The sequence below is a fragment of the Labeo rohita genome, chromosome 8 (assembly GCF_022985175.1).
Source record: "Labeo rohita strain BAU-BD-2019 chromosome 8, IGBB_LRoh.1.0, whole genome shotgun sequence".
Lineage (NCBI taxonomy): Eukaryota > Metazoa > Chordata > Actinopteri > Cypriniformes > Cyprinidae > Labeo > Labeo rohita.
In genome coordinates, this window is record NC_066876.1 from 29,529,478 (window position 1) to 29,546,357 (window position 16,880).

At 35.1% G+C, this 16,880-nt stretch overlaps 1 long non-coding RNA gene across 1 annotated transcript; it reads right to left on the reverse strand.

Moving 5' to 3' along the window:
• Window positions 1–1,962: 1,962 nt before the first annotated feature.
• LOC127170345 (uncharacterized) lies at window positions 1,963–16,241 on the reverse strand. The gene is made up of 7 exons (XR_007828344.1): window positions 15,577–16,241; window positions 15,188–15,347; window positions 11,197–11,331; window positions 10,982–11,106; window positions 10,535–10,634; window positions 2,979–3,043; window positions 1,963–2,236 (listed from the first exon to the last, which is right to left on the reverse strand). It is a non-coding gene; the product is annotated as an uncharacterized LOC127170345 (long non-coding RNA).
• Between the last annotated feature and the right edge of the window lie 639 nt (window positions 16,242–16,880).

Consider the following 16,880-nt stretch of genomic DNA (forward strand, 5'->3'; position numbering starts at 1 on the left):
AAAACTGATGTAAACCTATATTAGGGAGGTTTCCCACCTGATTATATAGTTAAGTAGTAAAGACCAAGTGTAAATGCCCTCAAAGACCCATCTGAGACATATAGTAATTTGATCACTCAGACTCCCTCAGGAGGTGAAATGCATACAAAGACGCAACTCGGCCAAGTGTAAATGCATCTGCTTGTTCAGGCTGCATATGTAAACTTCACTCCTCCCAAACAAAACAGCATCAGTATACAGAAGTTTGGGACACGTGGATGTAACACATAGATGGAGAAACTAAAAAACGCAAAACATTTACTGCCATATGGGCTGAAGAGGGCGTTTAACAGAATTTTGCTGCCCGGCATTAGCATCATCACGGAAGTGAACTCTGTTATATTTGCAAATAGCGTGGGAAACTTGTATTTATAGCCATTCTACCGAGACACATTTACGTGGCCAAGTGTAAATAGCATGTGCATAACCAATTAGATAGCAAATGATCAAAACACGCAAAGTGACTAAGTATCCAGCTTATCTTTAATGTATAACATGCAGCCGTTTTTGAACAAGCTGCTCAAAATGCTCATTATGCTGCTTGATATTACCAACTGGTATTTCTTGTCACATTATTTTAATATTGTCATAATTAGAGACACTGGTTTGTCATGCAATCCATCTACTGCACTTTGCTATTCATCTAGTTGTTTACCTATTGCAGCTACTTAATTGGAAGCCTTGTAAAGAAACTAGCTTACTTCTGCATTGAAATATAAGGTGGATATTGGCTTCAAATAGATAAAAATGTAAGAATGTCACTGCATTTGTGACGAGCGACCAACATCAAACATTTTTAAAATGTATGTTATGCATTATGCATTTTATACTACCAGTCAAAAGTTTTTTTGTCTGCATTTATTTGATCCAAAGTACAGCAAAAATAGTAAATGTGTAATGTGAAACAGTAAACAGTAATGTGAAATATTTTTGCTATTTAAAATAACTGTTTTCTATTTGAATATATTTTAAAATTTATTTATTTATTATTTTCATCATCATCATCACTCCAGTCTTCAGTGTCACATGATCCTTCAGAAATCATTTTAATATGCTGATTTGCTGCTTAATAAACATTTTTTGTTATTATTATTATTATTATTATCATCAACATTTCAAACAGTTGAGTACATATTTTAGGATTCTTTGATGAATAGAAAGATCCAAAGATCAGCATTTATCCAAAATAAAAAGCTTTATACTATACCATTCAAAAGCTTGTACAAGTCAGTACAATTTTTTTTTCTACTTAGCTGTATTTAGCATGATAATAATGAAGGAAAAAAATAATAGAAAACAGTTATTTTAAATAGTAAACATTAGGGCTGGCAAACGATTAATTGTGATATATAATTGTATATAATTGTATATATTTAGGAGAAATATGTTATTTATGAACAATATATATATATATATATATATATTCTATAAAAATTATAACGAATACATATACTTGTTAATATTTCTTAAATATATACATGAATGTGCTTGTAATTATATATACATAATTACACATATATTAGGCAAACTCAAACTTTTATCTTGCATGCGATTAATCGCTTGCCAGCCCTATTAAAAATGTAAATGTTTTACTGTTTTTGCTGTACTTTGGATCAAATAAATGCATATGTTTTAAAGTGTAACATCAGTCTCCAAATAAGACTTAGTACTGTTAGATAAAAAACTTAAAATCAACAAAAATTAGAAATGTTGCCGTAGCTACTAACTGTAAATAAATAAATAATACAACTGAAATAAAAATAGAAATAATAAATAAATAAACAAAAAATAGTAAAATATATAATCTAAAATAAAAACGAAAAAAACAATTATTCAAAATATTAAGTAAAACTTTTAAAATCAAAGTAACACTGCTCCAAAATACTTGCTATAGTGTCAATCTTTTTTTCAAATGATCTTGTGTTTAGTTTTTAAAACAGCTCTGTTCCATAAAACTTCACTCAGGTTTTCTCTTCCGTTAGCACTGTGACAAGTTTTTGCTTCTCAAAAAAGCCAGTGAGTCATAAATTTGCAGATTAATGTGTGTGATTCATAAGTTGGCTTTTGTGCTTGTGTGGTGTTTCTTTTTTTTTTACCCAGAATCCTGTTTTTGTGCAGTTCAATCACAATGCTGGCGCTGCGTTTTGATGACTCAGAGATCTAAACTCTCTTCTAGATGAAGATATGCACGACTCCCCTGGAGAGCAAAAATGAAAAATAGTCAGAAATGCCTCACTTTAGAAAGAGAACCACAGAAATGAAATCAAATGCATAAATAAATAGAACTTCAAGGACTGATGGCTAACCGAACGCCGTTTGATTACTATCATTCAGGCAGCAAATTAGAGTGCTTTATGCATGTCAGAATAGCGCCTTTTTCTTCGCATCCACATTAAGTCGTGTACATCATCTTCTTACAATGCACCGCTAGCCCCCAGCGGGACTTGCTCTGGCTGATTTAATAGAGCTGGTTTAACGGCCGCGGCCCGCTATAATGAGTCACCTTCTCCGTGCACTTCAGTGCTGATTATGGGCCGCGCTTAGGTAAGAGCGAGAGGCGCTCTGAAATGGAGACGCAGTGGGGGTCTATGTAATATAAAGCTGTATGAAGGTATGACAGCACTGACGTCTATGGCTGCCTGCTCAGCAGAGGAGAGAGTGACAGCCGCCCGGTGCCCCGGCTCATCTGACACCAACAGTGCTTGCGCTTTTATTAGCCCACGATGATAAAGACGACTCAAGTGCTAGTTTGAAACTTCAGACTCCATTCCAGAATGCAAACCCCCCTCTCCATCTCTGCTGATTGGAGGAAGGGGAACTATGGGAAAAACCATGAGTGGACTTCAAAGCCATGTGGGAAAGGCTACTGACGAGCAGGGGTTTACACAGGGTCAACTTTCATGTCGGTAAAAACACAGGGTCAGAGGTCACCGACATACCTGTTCAGCATTCCACAGCCCTCCTTCAGGAAATGGCCCTCGCTTGTCTCAATTTGGGAGGCCTCCTGAAAGCAGAGCACAGAGTGCCAGGATTAAATCATTGTCTCTGTCAGGGCATGAGCACCGGAGATGGGTGAGTAAATGAGATGCTTTTGCTTCTGAAATGTTTGTTCGGATTGTTTGGTCTTGGCTTGATCCTGTAGGCAAATAACGCCAGCCAACAGCAAAAGATAACGGATATGAGTCATTCCATATCAAAATGAACATGCTGAATCATTGGAAGGGTTTAAATATGCAGCTAATACTGAAAGCACAGCTGTCAGTCTTCTCCACAGGAAAGAAAAATGACAAATCACTTTAATAATTGTTTCTTCTAGACAGCAATGGGATTAAATGGAGAATTTGGATCAAGTTTCCTGCTCCTCTGATTTTTAATTAATTAATTAATTTGTTTGTTTGTTCAACTCATTGATATCTCAAACTATGATTTGACAAAACATTAAAAAAAACATGAACTTAAATTTTTTTTTTATTAAAGTTTCCCTAAGATATGCTATTCTGATTAATTTATGAAAAAAAAATATATATATATATATCTAAAGAAATGAATACGTTTATCCAACAAGGATGCATTAAGTTAATCATAAAGTAAAGACTTTTACATTGTTTCTTCTAGACACCAGTGGGATTAAATAGAGAATTTATATCAAATTTTTATCCTTTCTAAACAAAAATTTTTAAATGGCGAAATCATTTATTTCTCAAACTATGATTTGCCAAAACATTAAAATAACATGAACTCTTATATTTTTTCATTATAATTTCCCTAGGCTATGCAATTTTGATTAATTTATGAAATCTTATATATATATATATATATATATATATATATATATATATATACACACACACACTTTTTTTTTTAATTAAGAAAATAATACATTTATATTTAGCATAGATGCATTAAATGAATCACAAGTAACAAAAAAATAAATTCTATTCTATTCTCAAATTCTATTTTAAATAAATTCAGTTTAATTTTAACAATTTTAACAAAAAATCTGTGAAACACAATTATCACAGTTTTCACAAAAACATTAAGCAGCACAACTGTTTGCAACACTGATAAATGTTTCTTGCAGCAAATTGGTATAACAAGCTTCTTTCAAGAATATATATTAAAAAAAAACAAAAAAAAAACTTTTTAACGGTAGTTTTTAACATTTGCTGTATGTCAGCTATTAATATTTTCAGGGAATACCCAAAGAAATCTTTGAGAAATAATGACTTTCCCCCCTTTTCTGCAGCCTGTCAATCAAACTGATAGCCCCACCCCAAGCGTCAAACCATTGGCTGAGACAATGTTACTGTGTCTCAAACAGACTGATGTTTTGATAGCGCCACAGAGACAGTGTTTACACTTTTTGGGGAAGTCACCCTGCCAATGGCTTACCTAGATTCCCTCATCGTAAAGCGAAAGTATTTTGACAGTCTACAGAAATCACCTCTATTAAAGTGACCCTATTATGGATTTGAAAATTACCTAAAAATTCATGCAGCTCTAAGTAAATGAAAACATCCTGCAAAGTTTTAAATCTGAAAGTACACCATGTATAAAGTTAATCTCTTAAAAGAAAGAGTAAATTTTGAGTCATTTAAACAAGTCTTTTTAAAATGATGTCAACATGAAACATTAGCATTGCCTAGCAATTAGTATTACATTAGCATAGCACATACCATGGCTGTTTGGGTGTTTAATGTAATGGTGATGGGCGTTCCGTTTCCGACAGGCGCTGCATGCAGTAAACCAATCACAACAGAGTGGGTCATCGGACCAATCACTGCAGATTAGCATCATGCAAAGGAGTGGTTTGGACAAATGATTCCTTGAGCAAATCGTTTGGGAGTTCGTTGAGCAAAGACAATGAAAGTGTTTTTTTGACCTTGCATGCATGTCAACCTGTTGAATACCTCTCATAATCCATAATATGGGCACTTCAAATAAATTCAGTTTAATTTCAACATAAAATCCCTGTAAAAATGTATCACAAAATATTAAGCAGCACAACTGTTTGCAACATTGATAAAGTAGTGTTTCTTGCAGCAAATTGGTATATTAGAATGATTTCTGAAGGATCATGTGAGACTGAAGGCTGGAATGACACTGAATATTCAGCATTGCCACCACTGGAATAAATTACATTTTAAATATTGATAATGGTGTTTTTATTTTTTTATTTTTTTAATCAAATAAATGCAGCTTTGGTGTGCACAAGAGGCTTCTTTCAAGAATATATATAAAAAATATCTTACCCCGCAATCTTTTGAACGGTAGCTTCTAACACTTACTGTATGTCAGCTATTAATATTTTGTCTATTTTCAGGGAATTCCTCAAAGAAATAATGACTTTCCCTCCTTTTCTGCAGCCTGTCAATCGAACCGATAGCCCCGCCCCAAACTTCAAACTGAGTCAATGTTGCTGTGTCAGGCTGGTCTTAAACAAACAGATTAATGTTTTGATAGCGCCACAGAGACGGTGTTTACACTTTTCAGGGAAGTCACCCTGTGAATGCCTTTCTTAGATTCCCTCATCATAAAGCGAAAGTATTTTGATAGTCCACAGAAATCACCTCTATTAAAGTGCCCCTATTTTGGTTTGAAAATTACCTAAAAATTCATGCAGTTCTAAGTAAATGAAAACATCCTGCAAAGTTTTAAATCTGAAAGTGCACCATGTATAACGCCTTCAAGCCTTAAAGGATTTGTTTACTTCCAGAACAAAAATGTCCCTATAATTTACTCACACCCATGTCATCCACCATGTTTGTCTTCCTTTCTTCAGTCATAAAGAAATTAAGGTTTTTGAAGAAAACATTCCAGGACATTTTTTTTTTTTTGGCATTTTGCCTTTACTATGGGCAGGACAGATCAGAAAGGACAGGAAATGAAGCGGGAGAGAGATGGGGGCGGGATCGGGAAAGGTTCTCGAGTCGGGATTCGAACACGGGACGCCCGGAGCACAACAGTGCTATATGTCGGCGTGCTTCCCATAAGGCTAACGACGCTGACACATTCCAGGATTTTTCTCCATATAGTGGACTTCAATGGGGGTCAATGGGTTGAAGGTCCAAATTGCAGTTTTAATGCAGTTTCAAAGGGCTCTACACGATCCCAGCTGAGGAACAAGGGTCTTATTTAACAAAACTTAATTTTCTTAAAAAAAATGATATACTTTTTAACCACAAATATTGCTCTAGCTGTACATCTGTGAACTTCAACTTCAAAATCGTCTGACATTGTTGTTCTACCTATTTTGTAAAGGCTGTTTGACTTTCTTTGCATGTTCACTTTGTAAACACTGGGTCGGTACTTCCTCCTACGTCACGTGTGACCTTTCCAATGTGGCTACATAATACGTGAGGTCAAACTAGTGCAAGAAAGGCGTTTGTGGTTAAATAGTATTCCTCAGCTGGGATCATCGTGTAGAGCCCTTTAAAGCTGCGATGAAACTGCAATTTGGACCTTCAGACCATTTCCCACCACTGACGTCCACTATAAGGAGAATGTTTTCCTCAAAAACCTTAATTTCTTTTTTGACTGAAGAAAGAAAGACATGAACATCTTGGATGACATAGTCTATAAATTCACACTTTATTCATCACATTATCAGCACAATAGAACATATGAAATAGTTGTTGTCAAAGTCAGGAATGTCACTCTGTTTTGTGTCCCAGACAGTGTCCTATCAGTTAAGCACTCGTACACAAGCGCTGGATGGCAGGCTGTCCTGGCCTGCCTCCTGTTTCAGCAGATCTGATGATAGCCCCTCACTACTGTAATGCTTTTAGAGGTCGCAGAGCGGCAAATTACCTTCTGGAATGCGATTCAGTTCGGGATGGCTAGGAATTTGCTGAAGCAGTACTAGCGTATGTCACTTCTCAGTTCAGGCTGAAAGAGCGTAGGTGCATTTGTCTGCATCCATTAATACAGCAGTCACATTTAGCTTTAAACAGCTTTAACTTTAGCATAAGCACCCATCTGATATATCATCATCATCATCATCATCACATGGATATCTCCATGTGTTTTTCCTCCTCTGGGTTCCATGTGACCCATCGCCTGTGTTTGTTTTTGTTTTCATCTCATTTTTAGTCAGGGGGATTTTTCCGAGTCATTTCCTTGTGATGATCGTGGCCCAGCTGAATCAAAACACAGACGTTGATCCGTCACCATTACTCAACAGTAACCTCATGGTAAAACCCCACACGGGTTGGGGGAGAGATGTACACTTCCTTCTTGATTTGCATCATGAATGAATCCAACTGTCTAACTGCCTTGCTAAGCAACGGCCAATCACTGTGTCTGGCAACAGGAAGCTCTGTGACCTCATCGTAGACAATCACAGTTTCAGCTCCCAAATGGAAAAACAGATGTAGAGCCTGAACTAAATTCATGGTCACTGTTTTTCCCTTTGCCCTGATTAAGTGATGCAATTTTAGAGTGTTTTGGAGGTTTGGGCTGTTTTGACAAAGAGGAAAGCAAAACAATGATCTATTATTTTCCATTCAGACCCTAGAGTGGTTACTTTGTCTGAAATTAACTATTTTTTTAAAGGCCTCTGGAACTGGTTTTCTGGGTCATTTTTGTCTTTTATGTTGGCATATGATGTTTTAAACATAAAAAGAAAAGAAAACAAAACAAACTAATGCTAATACTAAACTATGCTAATTTAAAACTGAATCAAGTTAGAAACATACACTGCTGTTCAGAAGATTTAATTATTTTTTTTAAAACAGTTTTTTGTGCTCATCTAGATTGCATTTAATTAATGAAAAAATACAGTAAAACAGCAAAACTGCGAAATATTACTACAATTTAAAACAAATGATTTCTGTTTTACTATCTTTTAAAATGCAATTTATTCCTGTGATCAAAGCTACATTTTCAGCATCATTACTCCAGTCTTCAGAGTCACATGATCCTTCAGAAATCATTCTAATATGTTGATTCGCTGCTCGAAACACATTTATCATCATCAATGTTGTAAACATTGCTGATTGATATTTTTGTGGATTTTCTTCATATTCATTGTTTGATGAATAGAAAGTTTAAAAGAACAGCACTTATTCTAAATAAACATATTTTGTAAAATTATAACCCTTTACTGTCACCTCTCAAATTTTTTTTACTGAACCCAAGTTTTTAAATGGTGGGGCATCTACGCATAAATCTACAACAGCGTTTTGGTGGCACGTTAAAAAATACAAAAAAAATCTAGGATTATGAGATTAAAGTTGTACCATTTTGAGAATAAAGTCAAAATTATGAGAATAAAATTGAAATTATGAGAATAAAGTCGAAACTGCAAAAATAAAGTTGAAATGTTTTGAGAATAAAGTAAAAATTACGAGAATAACGTATTGTGAGAATAAAGTCGAAGTGTTTGAAGAATAAAATTGAAATGTTGAGAGAATAAAGTTGAAATGTTTTGAGAAAAAACACGAAATTACGAGAATAATGTAACAATTACAAGAATAAAGTTGAATTTAGAGAATAAATTCAAAATGTTTCGAGAATGAAGTTGACATTTTGAGAATAAAGTTTAAACGTTTCGAGAATAAAGTCGAAATTACGAGAATAAAAGCAAAATGTTTAGAGAATAATGTTGCAATTATGAGAATAAAATCTAAATATTGACAATAAAGTCGAAATTATGAAAATAAAGTAGAAATATTTTGAGAATAAAATCGAAATTACAAGAATAAAAGCTAAATGCTTCAAAAATAATGTTACAATTATGAGAATAAAATTGAAATATTTAAACAATAAAGTCGTAATTATGAAAGTAGAAATATTTCGAGAATAAAGTAGAAATTCCAAGAATGAAGTCTAAGTGTTAAGAGTGAAGTTGAAATATTTTGAGAATAAACTCGAATTTATGAGAATAGAGCTGAAATGTTGAGAATAAAGTTGAAATGTTTCGAGAATAGTCGAAATACGAGAATAAAGTCGAAGTGTTTTGAGATTAAAGTCGAAATTACAAGAATAAAGTTGACATTTGGAAAATAAAGTCAAAATGTTTCGAGAATAAAGTCGAAATTACGAGAATAAAGTTAGAATGTTTCGAGAATAAAGTTAAAACGTTTCAAAAATAAAGTCGAAATTATGAGAATAAAGTTGAAATGTTTCGAGATTGAACTCGAAATTACAAGAATAAAGTTAAAATTTAGAAAATAAAGTTGAAATGTTTCGAGAATAAAGTCGAAATTATGAGAATTAAATCGTAGCAATTAAATTAATAATACTTTGAGAGTATAGCCTGCGCATACGACTTTAATCTTGCAATCTTTTTTTTTGTAACATGGCACTAAAACGCCGTCATATAAATCATACCACAAACTCTCTATACTACATTTTAATTGGTTAGTGGCTATGTTAGATTAAACAGCTCTATGCTGTTTGATGTCAATAGATTTTGACGTAATCATTGTTTTAGAGTCTTTTGTTCCAAGCAACAGCTCTGACTAAATCTTAAAATAACTAGACAGGCCTTGAATAGATTATGTAAGATCTCCACTCTTAGGTAACAGACGAATTCACCACAAGAGGCAATTGTGTCGCTTTTGGTGACAAAAATGTTCATTCCCAACCCTGGTTTATGTGGAAAACATTTTAGTTTGACTTTTACGCTAACTCTTAAATGATTAAACCAGATCCTCAGGGTTGCATTAATAATAATGCAAAGTTCTATTCACTAGTTGCTGTTCTCCCTCTGACTCAACGTGCCGCCCACCATTCGCATCCTCAGCCACATGCCTACAAGGACTGCTCGAGTCTTCATCATCTTTCTAGGCATGTGCAGCATGTGTAGTCCTTAGGTGTTGCCTTTAAGGAGGGTGTGAAATGTTTGTCAATCAAAGGGTGTTCCCCTCATCGTCAAAGTTCCTTGTAGTAAAATCCGACTGTTGACTGGTGCTTCTCCAGGACAGAAGTTACACCCAGCAGTCAAATATACATCAGAGCAGCAGACGTCAATGAAAACAGTGCGAGCCGTATGCACAAGGCTTAAGAAAACTCCTATTGATCCTGGGAGGGAAGATGCGGCTCTTGGTGTTGGAGATGTTAGCGATACAAATCTTTTATTCGAAGATACAAGGCTTCAAGATGCATGATTGATCAGGCCGGCGTGCCGCACTGAAGATATTGATTAGGACCAGCGGGAGCCATATGCCATTCCCTAGGGATTTTCAGTTCCTTAGGGCCGTATTGACAATGCTTTCTCTGTTGTATATGAGTGAATAAGGAAAAAGGAAGCACATACTGGGGGTAATGAAGCATTGATGCTTAAATACTGATGCAGGGTCGAAAGAATAAAGGCCTGTTCACACCAAGAGCCGAAAAGCAAAACAAATCATGCATAAAGGGAGTGAAACCAAAACTGCTGCATTCATAAAACTCATATTTAAGTATAACAACTATGTTTTTTTCTTTGTGTGAGCAGTTCTTAAAGGGACAGATCACCTAAAAAATACAAATTCTGTCATTTTTTACTCACCCTCATGTTTTTCCAAACCCGTTCGACCTTATAAATGAAAGCCAGTGTCGTCCAATGTTGTTTGGACCTCTGTGTTCATCAGAATATCTTCTTTTGTGTTCTGCAAAAGAGAAAAAAAATCATAGCGGTTTAGAACAACATGAGGGTGAACTGTCGCTTTAAGATGAGAAAGTCTAGCAAGTGAACAGTCAAAACAGTTGCTTTAGCCAATTTTTTTTCACAGTCCCAGGATCGCATGTGTATGACTGTTCTTACAGTTCAGAAGTTGTCATCTGATGACTAGTGTGAGATGAAATGTGGTGTGACACAGATGCTAATGCTGTCAGTGTCAGAGGAGTAATGTTCGGAGTCGGGCTAAAGTTTATGGCAGGGTCATTAAGATGAAACAGGCACGGGCCCACACGCCAGCCTGACACACTGGGCAAGTCACCGGAGAGCTTAACTTACAGATATCCGCCTCTGTTCCAAGCTTGTGGAAGGAGCACAGAGAGTTTCAGCACATTAGCAGAATGCATGTTTTGCACGTATTGGTGGTTCTCAGTCGTGTTTCACTGTGTCAACAGATGTTTCTGCTAGAATAGTTTATGAGAAATACAGACAGATACATCGTCAATTTATTATTAGAGTAAATGAATGTAATAAGATTAAATTAACCTATATACCTTGCGAGAATTTGATGAGAAATGTTTGACCTCATGTTGAAATCTAAGCACAAATCTGAACTCAAACGCAGTCTGAAACATTGCTGAGGTCTCTTCTGAAACTCTGGATGAGAAATATCTGACTGGCATCCCTCACTGAAAATCATATAAATCAAAAAATAAGTAAATGTCACAGAAATTTAAATTAAAACCATTAATGGACTTTAAAATGAATACAATTTATTAATTGTATAAGGAATGCAATTTAAAAAAAAAAAGCTTAAAACCGATAATTTGCAAGAGTCATGGGAAATAAAATAAAAAATTTAATTTACAATAAAATCAGTTAAATCAGTAAAGTCACAGAAATTAGAAAATGCAATTAAAATCTGTAAAAGTCTAAAATCAGGCCATTTTAAAAATATGCTTTTTAAATGTAATTTACAAATATAAAATCTACAAAATTCACAGAAATCAAAATCATGCAATTAAAAAAATGTATTTTAAAAATTAAATTCTGTAAAATTCATGGTACATTTTTTTCTATTCATTGTTTGAAGAACAGAAAGTAAAAACTGCACCTATTCTAAATAACTTTACTGTCACTTGATAAATTTAATATCTTTGCTAAATAAAAGCATTAGTTTACTTGAAAATTCATTTTAAAAATAATTAGAATCTGTATAAGTCAACAATCATGCAAATATAAAATCTGCTAAATTCACAGAAAAATTATGCATTTTTTTTTTTAAATTACATGAATACATTCTGTAAAATTCATTGCTTGATGAATATAAAGAAAAACAGCACTTATTCTTAATAAAAATATTTTGTAACATAACTTTACTATCACTTTTGATCAGTTGTCTTTGCTAAATAAAAGCATATTTTTTTTCTAAAACAGATCTTAAAAATAAGAATCTGTAGAAATCTACAGTCATGCAATTAAAAAAAAAAGTTTTTAAATGTAATTTACAAATATAAAATATGCAAAATTCACTGAAATAAAAATCAGGCAATTAATGTATACATTCTGTAAAATTCATGGCACATTTTGTCTATTCACTGTTTGAATAAAAAGTAAAAAAAAAAAAAAATCTTTTGTAATATAACTTCACTGTCTCTTTTGATCAGTTTAATGTCTTTGCTAATTAAAAGCATTAATTTTCTCTAAAAATGGATTTTGAAAATAAGAATCTGTAAAAGTCTACAGTCATGCAATTAAAAATATGCTTTTTAAATGTAATTTACAAATATAAAATCCACAAAATTCAGAGAAATTAAAATCCATGCAGACATTAAAATAATGGAAATAATTTATTTGAAAATAAATACATTATGTAAATTTCATGGAAATATAAAAATTAACAGTTAATCCAATTTGTAAGAATTATGGAAATTTAAAATAATGGAATTTAAAATTGATAAAATCTCAGCGATTTTCACATTATAACCAGAAATTATAAACTGACTGCACTACAGCATTGTACTTGAAATCCCTCTTTCTCAGTGCAGCTTCTTAAAAAATAATTGCTAAAATGATCAAGCAATCATAAACACATGGAAAAGCTCAGGAATAATGGAGAAGTCAAAAATTAATTGGTCCCAAGATATGGGAATCTTAATGTAAAATTTCTGAGAAAAACAAAACAAAACACTACAACAAAATCTGAGCAGCAGGAGATTAATTTCATTTTCATTTAATATGACTGCTGGCCAGCGGAAACAACTGAGATTATAAATAGAGATCTCATTTGTGATTTTTCTTTTCCTTGTCCTCTCTTGACACCGTCTCCAAGTGCCTGTCCATTCAAACGGGATATAAACAGAGCCAGCACGTTGTTCTAACAATAGCAGGTCTAATTACATACACAAACACGGATTTAGAAGTTCCCCTTTTTCCTGTTATCCACCAATCTCCTTTCCCTCCCGCCCACTCACTGTCCTACGTAACTGTGCAACCTTTTGGAAAACAGAAGCGCTTAGAACGGAACAAAGACGTAGGAGCGCTGGAAATTAAGCCCTGTCCGTGTTTACATTCATGACTGTGGACGTCAGCACGAGGACGGGCCACACGGAGTGTGATGCATCAACGCAGATGAGAGCTTCTGTTGACTTATAAGTGGCATGGAGGATGCACATTAATGGAGGGTGGTGATAGGGGGGTTAACTGTGGTGGAAACAAACACATTGTTTATGGGACCTTGACATTGACTGCGATGGAGATAGAGAAATCCGATCTGTTAGCACACGTCATGGCTGATCTCTGCTGGTTCTGTCTTTACTCATCTGATCCGGCCGGAACGTCTCAATCATCTCTGTTGTGCCGCTGACCTCACCGCTGAACATCACAGAGAGCAAACACACGGTGGCTCATTCAAAACGCCGGCAACAAATCATGCGGCTTGCTAAAAAGCGTAATATTACTTTTCTAGGAGATCAGGCTTAGCTTTCAGCTTTGCTGTTTGCTGAAACGGATATGAAAAAAAAAATCACAGTGTTTTACACTGAATCTCAGGATCAGCATATCATAGAGACAATGACTTTTGACTTAAGTTATTATGTAACACCCTCACAATGCCATAGCAACCACTCAGAACACTTCAACAAACACCTAGCAATGCCCTGCAAACCATTCAAAACACCTTCACAAAATCTAGCCACCATCCAGAACACTCTAGGAACATCATACTTACCATTCAGAATACCCAAGATTTAGAAAACCTTGACAACCACTTCACACTCTAGTAACACCATAAATACCATTTGGAATACCTTAGAAACAATGCAGATCCCCTAGCAATGGCCTACAGACCATTCTGAACACTTTAGCAATGCCCTACATTCCATTTGGAACACCTCAAACAGTGTAGATCATACAGAACAAGCTAACAACATTCTACATACCAATAAAAAACACACTACAAACCATTCAGAACACCCTAGCAACACCCGAAAACCACTGTGAACACGTTAGCAACCACCTCACACCTTCTAGCAATGCACTACAACCTCACACAAAAGCAATGCCTTGCAAACCATTCCGAACACCTTGGCAACACCCTACATCCTACATACCATTCAGTACACCCTAGTAACAATGTACAAATCATTTTGAACACCATTCCAACCAGCATATACCCTAGCAACACCCTTCACAACACCTTACCAACCCCCTCACACCCTGGCAACATCCTAAAACCATTTAGATCACCTTACCAACCACTTCACACCCTAGCAACAACCTACAAACCATTTTGAACACCTTACCGACCATCTCAAACCCTAGCAACGCTCTAAAAACCATTCAGAACACCCTTCTAACCAGCTCAGGCCCTAACAACACTCTAAAATCATTCACAACACCTTACCAACCACGTCACACCCTGACAACACCCTACAAACCATTCTGAACATCACTGCAACCACTTAAAACCCTAACAACACACTGCAAACTGCATGCATTTGGAACACCTTAGCAACATCCTGTGTAACTTCAGAATACCTTCGCTGCTATGCAGATCACCCAGTGCCTTGAATACCACTGAAAACACCTTAGTCACCACCTCACACCCCTAGCCCTTTTAAAGGTGAAGCATTCAAAACATGTTAGTTATGGATTACCAATACTAGGAAAGATTTCATGCCAACTCCAAAACTGCAGGTGCACATAAAAATTCAGAAATGCAAAGATTCTGTTCTACATATTACATTAAGAATAGAGCACATATTTTCACCAACAGTACGTTGTTCCAGTCTAGTTCTTATGCAATCAATGTCATTATATCACTTCAGTACACTTTTCAAGTCTTTTTATTGTTGACACTTGAGCTAGGTGTGCGATTTTGGTGTGTGTGAGATCTTCAAACCAATCACAGGTTGAAATTACCTTTGGAAACTCTTTTATGCAAATCAACCTCCCTAAAGACATTGTATAATTCCTGAACTGCTTTCTGAATTTGGGAGGGGAGGGTTTTCTGATGACTGTGGAATGGTTTTGTGCAAGTTTTACCGCAGGTTCTTGCGCGCAGTGCATTGAAGGTCTGTGAAACAGCTGCTTGAGTGAAAGGGGGAGTGTGGCCTTGCTCTGGGGCAAGTTCTTATCGTGTATGAACTTTCTGTCTCTTCCACGCTCGCAGCAAGTTTGATCAGATTCCACATTCCAACACATTCTGAGGAGGAGAGAGAAAAGTATTTAGCACTGGAAAGGATTATTCAATTATTGATAATTCATGCTCCTTTAATGCAAGCACTGTTAGCGCTACTAAATAATTACTCTGATTGATGATGATAATGTCTGTCTGTTACAGTCATGTATCACAGCCTAAAGTCTAAACAGATGTGACTGATCGCCAGTGTGTTAAAGAGGTGAGAACACGGAGCGATCATTTACATACTCACTCAAGCGACGCAGAGGTGAAACAGACAGATGTTTGGATTTGGCTCCGGGGATCCCTCAGATGCATCTCCCCCGATTCAGACCAACACACTAAAGCTGTGTAACAGCAAAACACTGGGCTCATCATTACTAAACTTTCTGCCGATCTTTTTACATAAGCTGTATTGAAACTAAAATGACCAAAATGGCCAAAAACACTATAAAAGTTACATAAGTAGTCTATGCAGTTTCTGAAGGCATTTAGTAGCTCTGTAAAAAAAAACAGACCAAAATTTGAATCATTATTCACAGAAAGAAATTTCCAGATCACAACTATGAGCTTACATATGACCTGTCCACATTTACATATCAATTTAGTTTTCAGCACCTTGGAAGTGGTTGTGAAGCAGTCAGCTGATCATAGCAGACCTCATTTACATACAAACTTATAATAGCCAAAACAGCCTGTTTAATTTTAAGAATTAGAAATAGTAAAATTGTAACTTAAAATAGGATGAAAAACACTCCCAGTTAAAAGTTTTTGAACAGTAAGATTTTTAAATGTTACATTTTAAAATATATTCAAATAGAAAGCAGTTATTTTAAATAGCAAACATATTGCAAAATTTTACTGTTTCTGTTGTACTTTGGATCAAATAAATGCAGGCTTGGTGAGCAGAAGAGACTTCTTTAACCCTTGTGCGGTTTTCATTGTGGGTTGTACACTTAAGGTGTTTGGGGTCTGTAGAGACCCCACGCAACAAAACTTAATTTTGTAACAAAATAATAGTTTTTTTCTAAAACAAAATTCATTTTTCTGTTCATTAATGTTTTTACTACATTTGTGTCAGTTTTGGAGGATTTATTATGATTTTTTAAATTTATATAAATTAATAAATAAATATTTTTTTTAATAGGTTTTTATACAAAAACAGCTTTTTGTGTAAAATTCACTTTATGAAAGACCCACATTTTTAACTTTCATTCATGGTATAACCTGGATCATTTGACATAGTTTGGTGTAAGATTTTTGCTCATCATTTGAAAAATGCCGGTTTAAAAATAAAAAATTATCATTTTTACCAGTAGATGGCTGCAGAGCTCCACTGTTTACTATGTGCTATTTGACTAACTAAAAGACATCTTTTTACAAGTTTTTCAGTGGGAAAGGAAAGGATGTGACGTGTGGCCAAGTATAGTGACCCATACTGAGAATTTGTGTTCTGCATTTAGCCCATCCAAGTGCACACACACAGTAGTGAGTAGTGAACAAACACCCGGAGCAGTGGGCAGCCATATTGCTATCGCTGCAGCGCCCGGGGAGCAG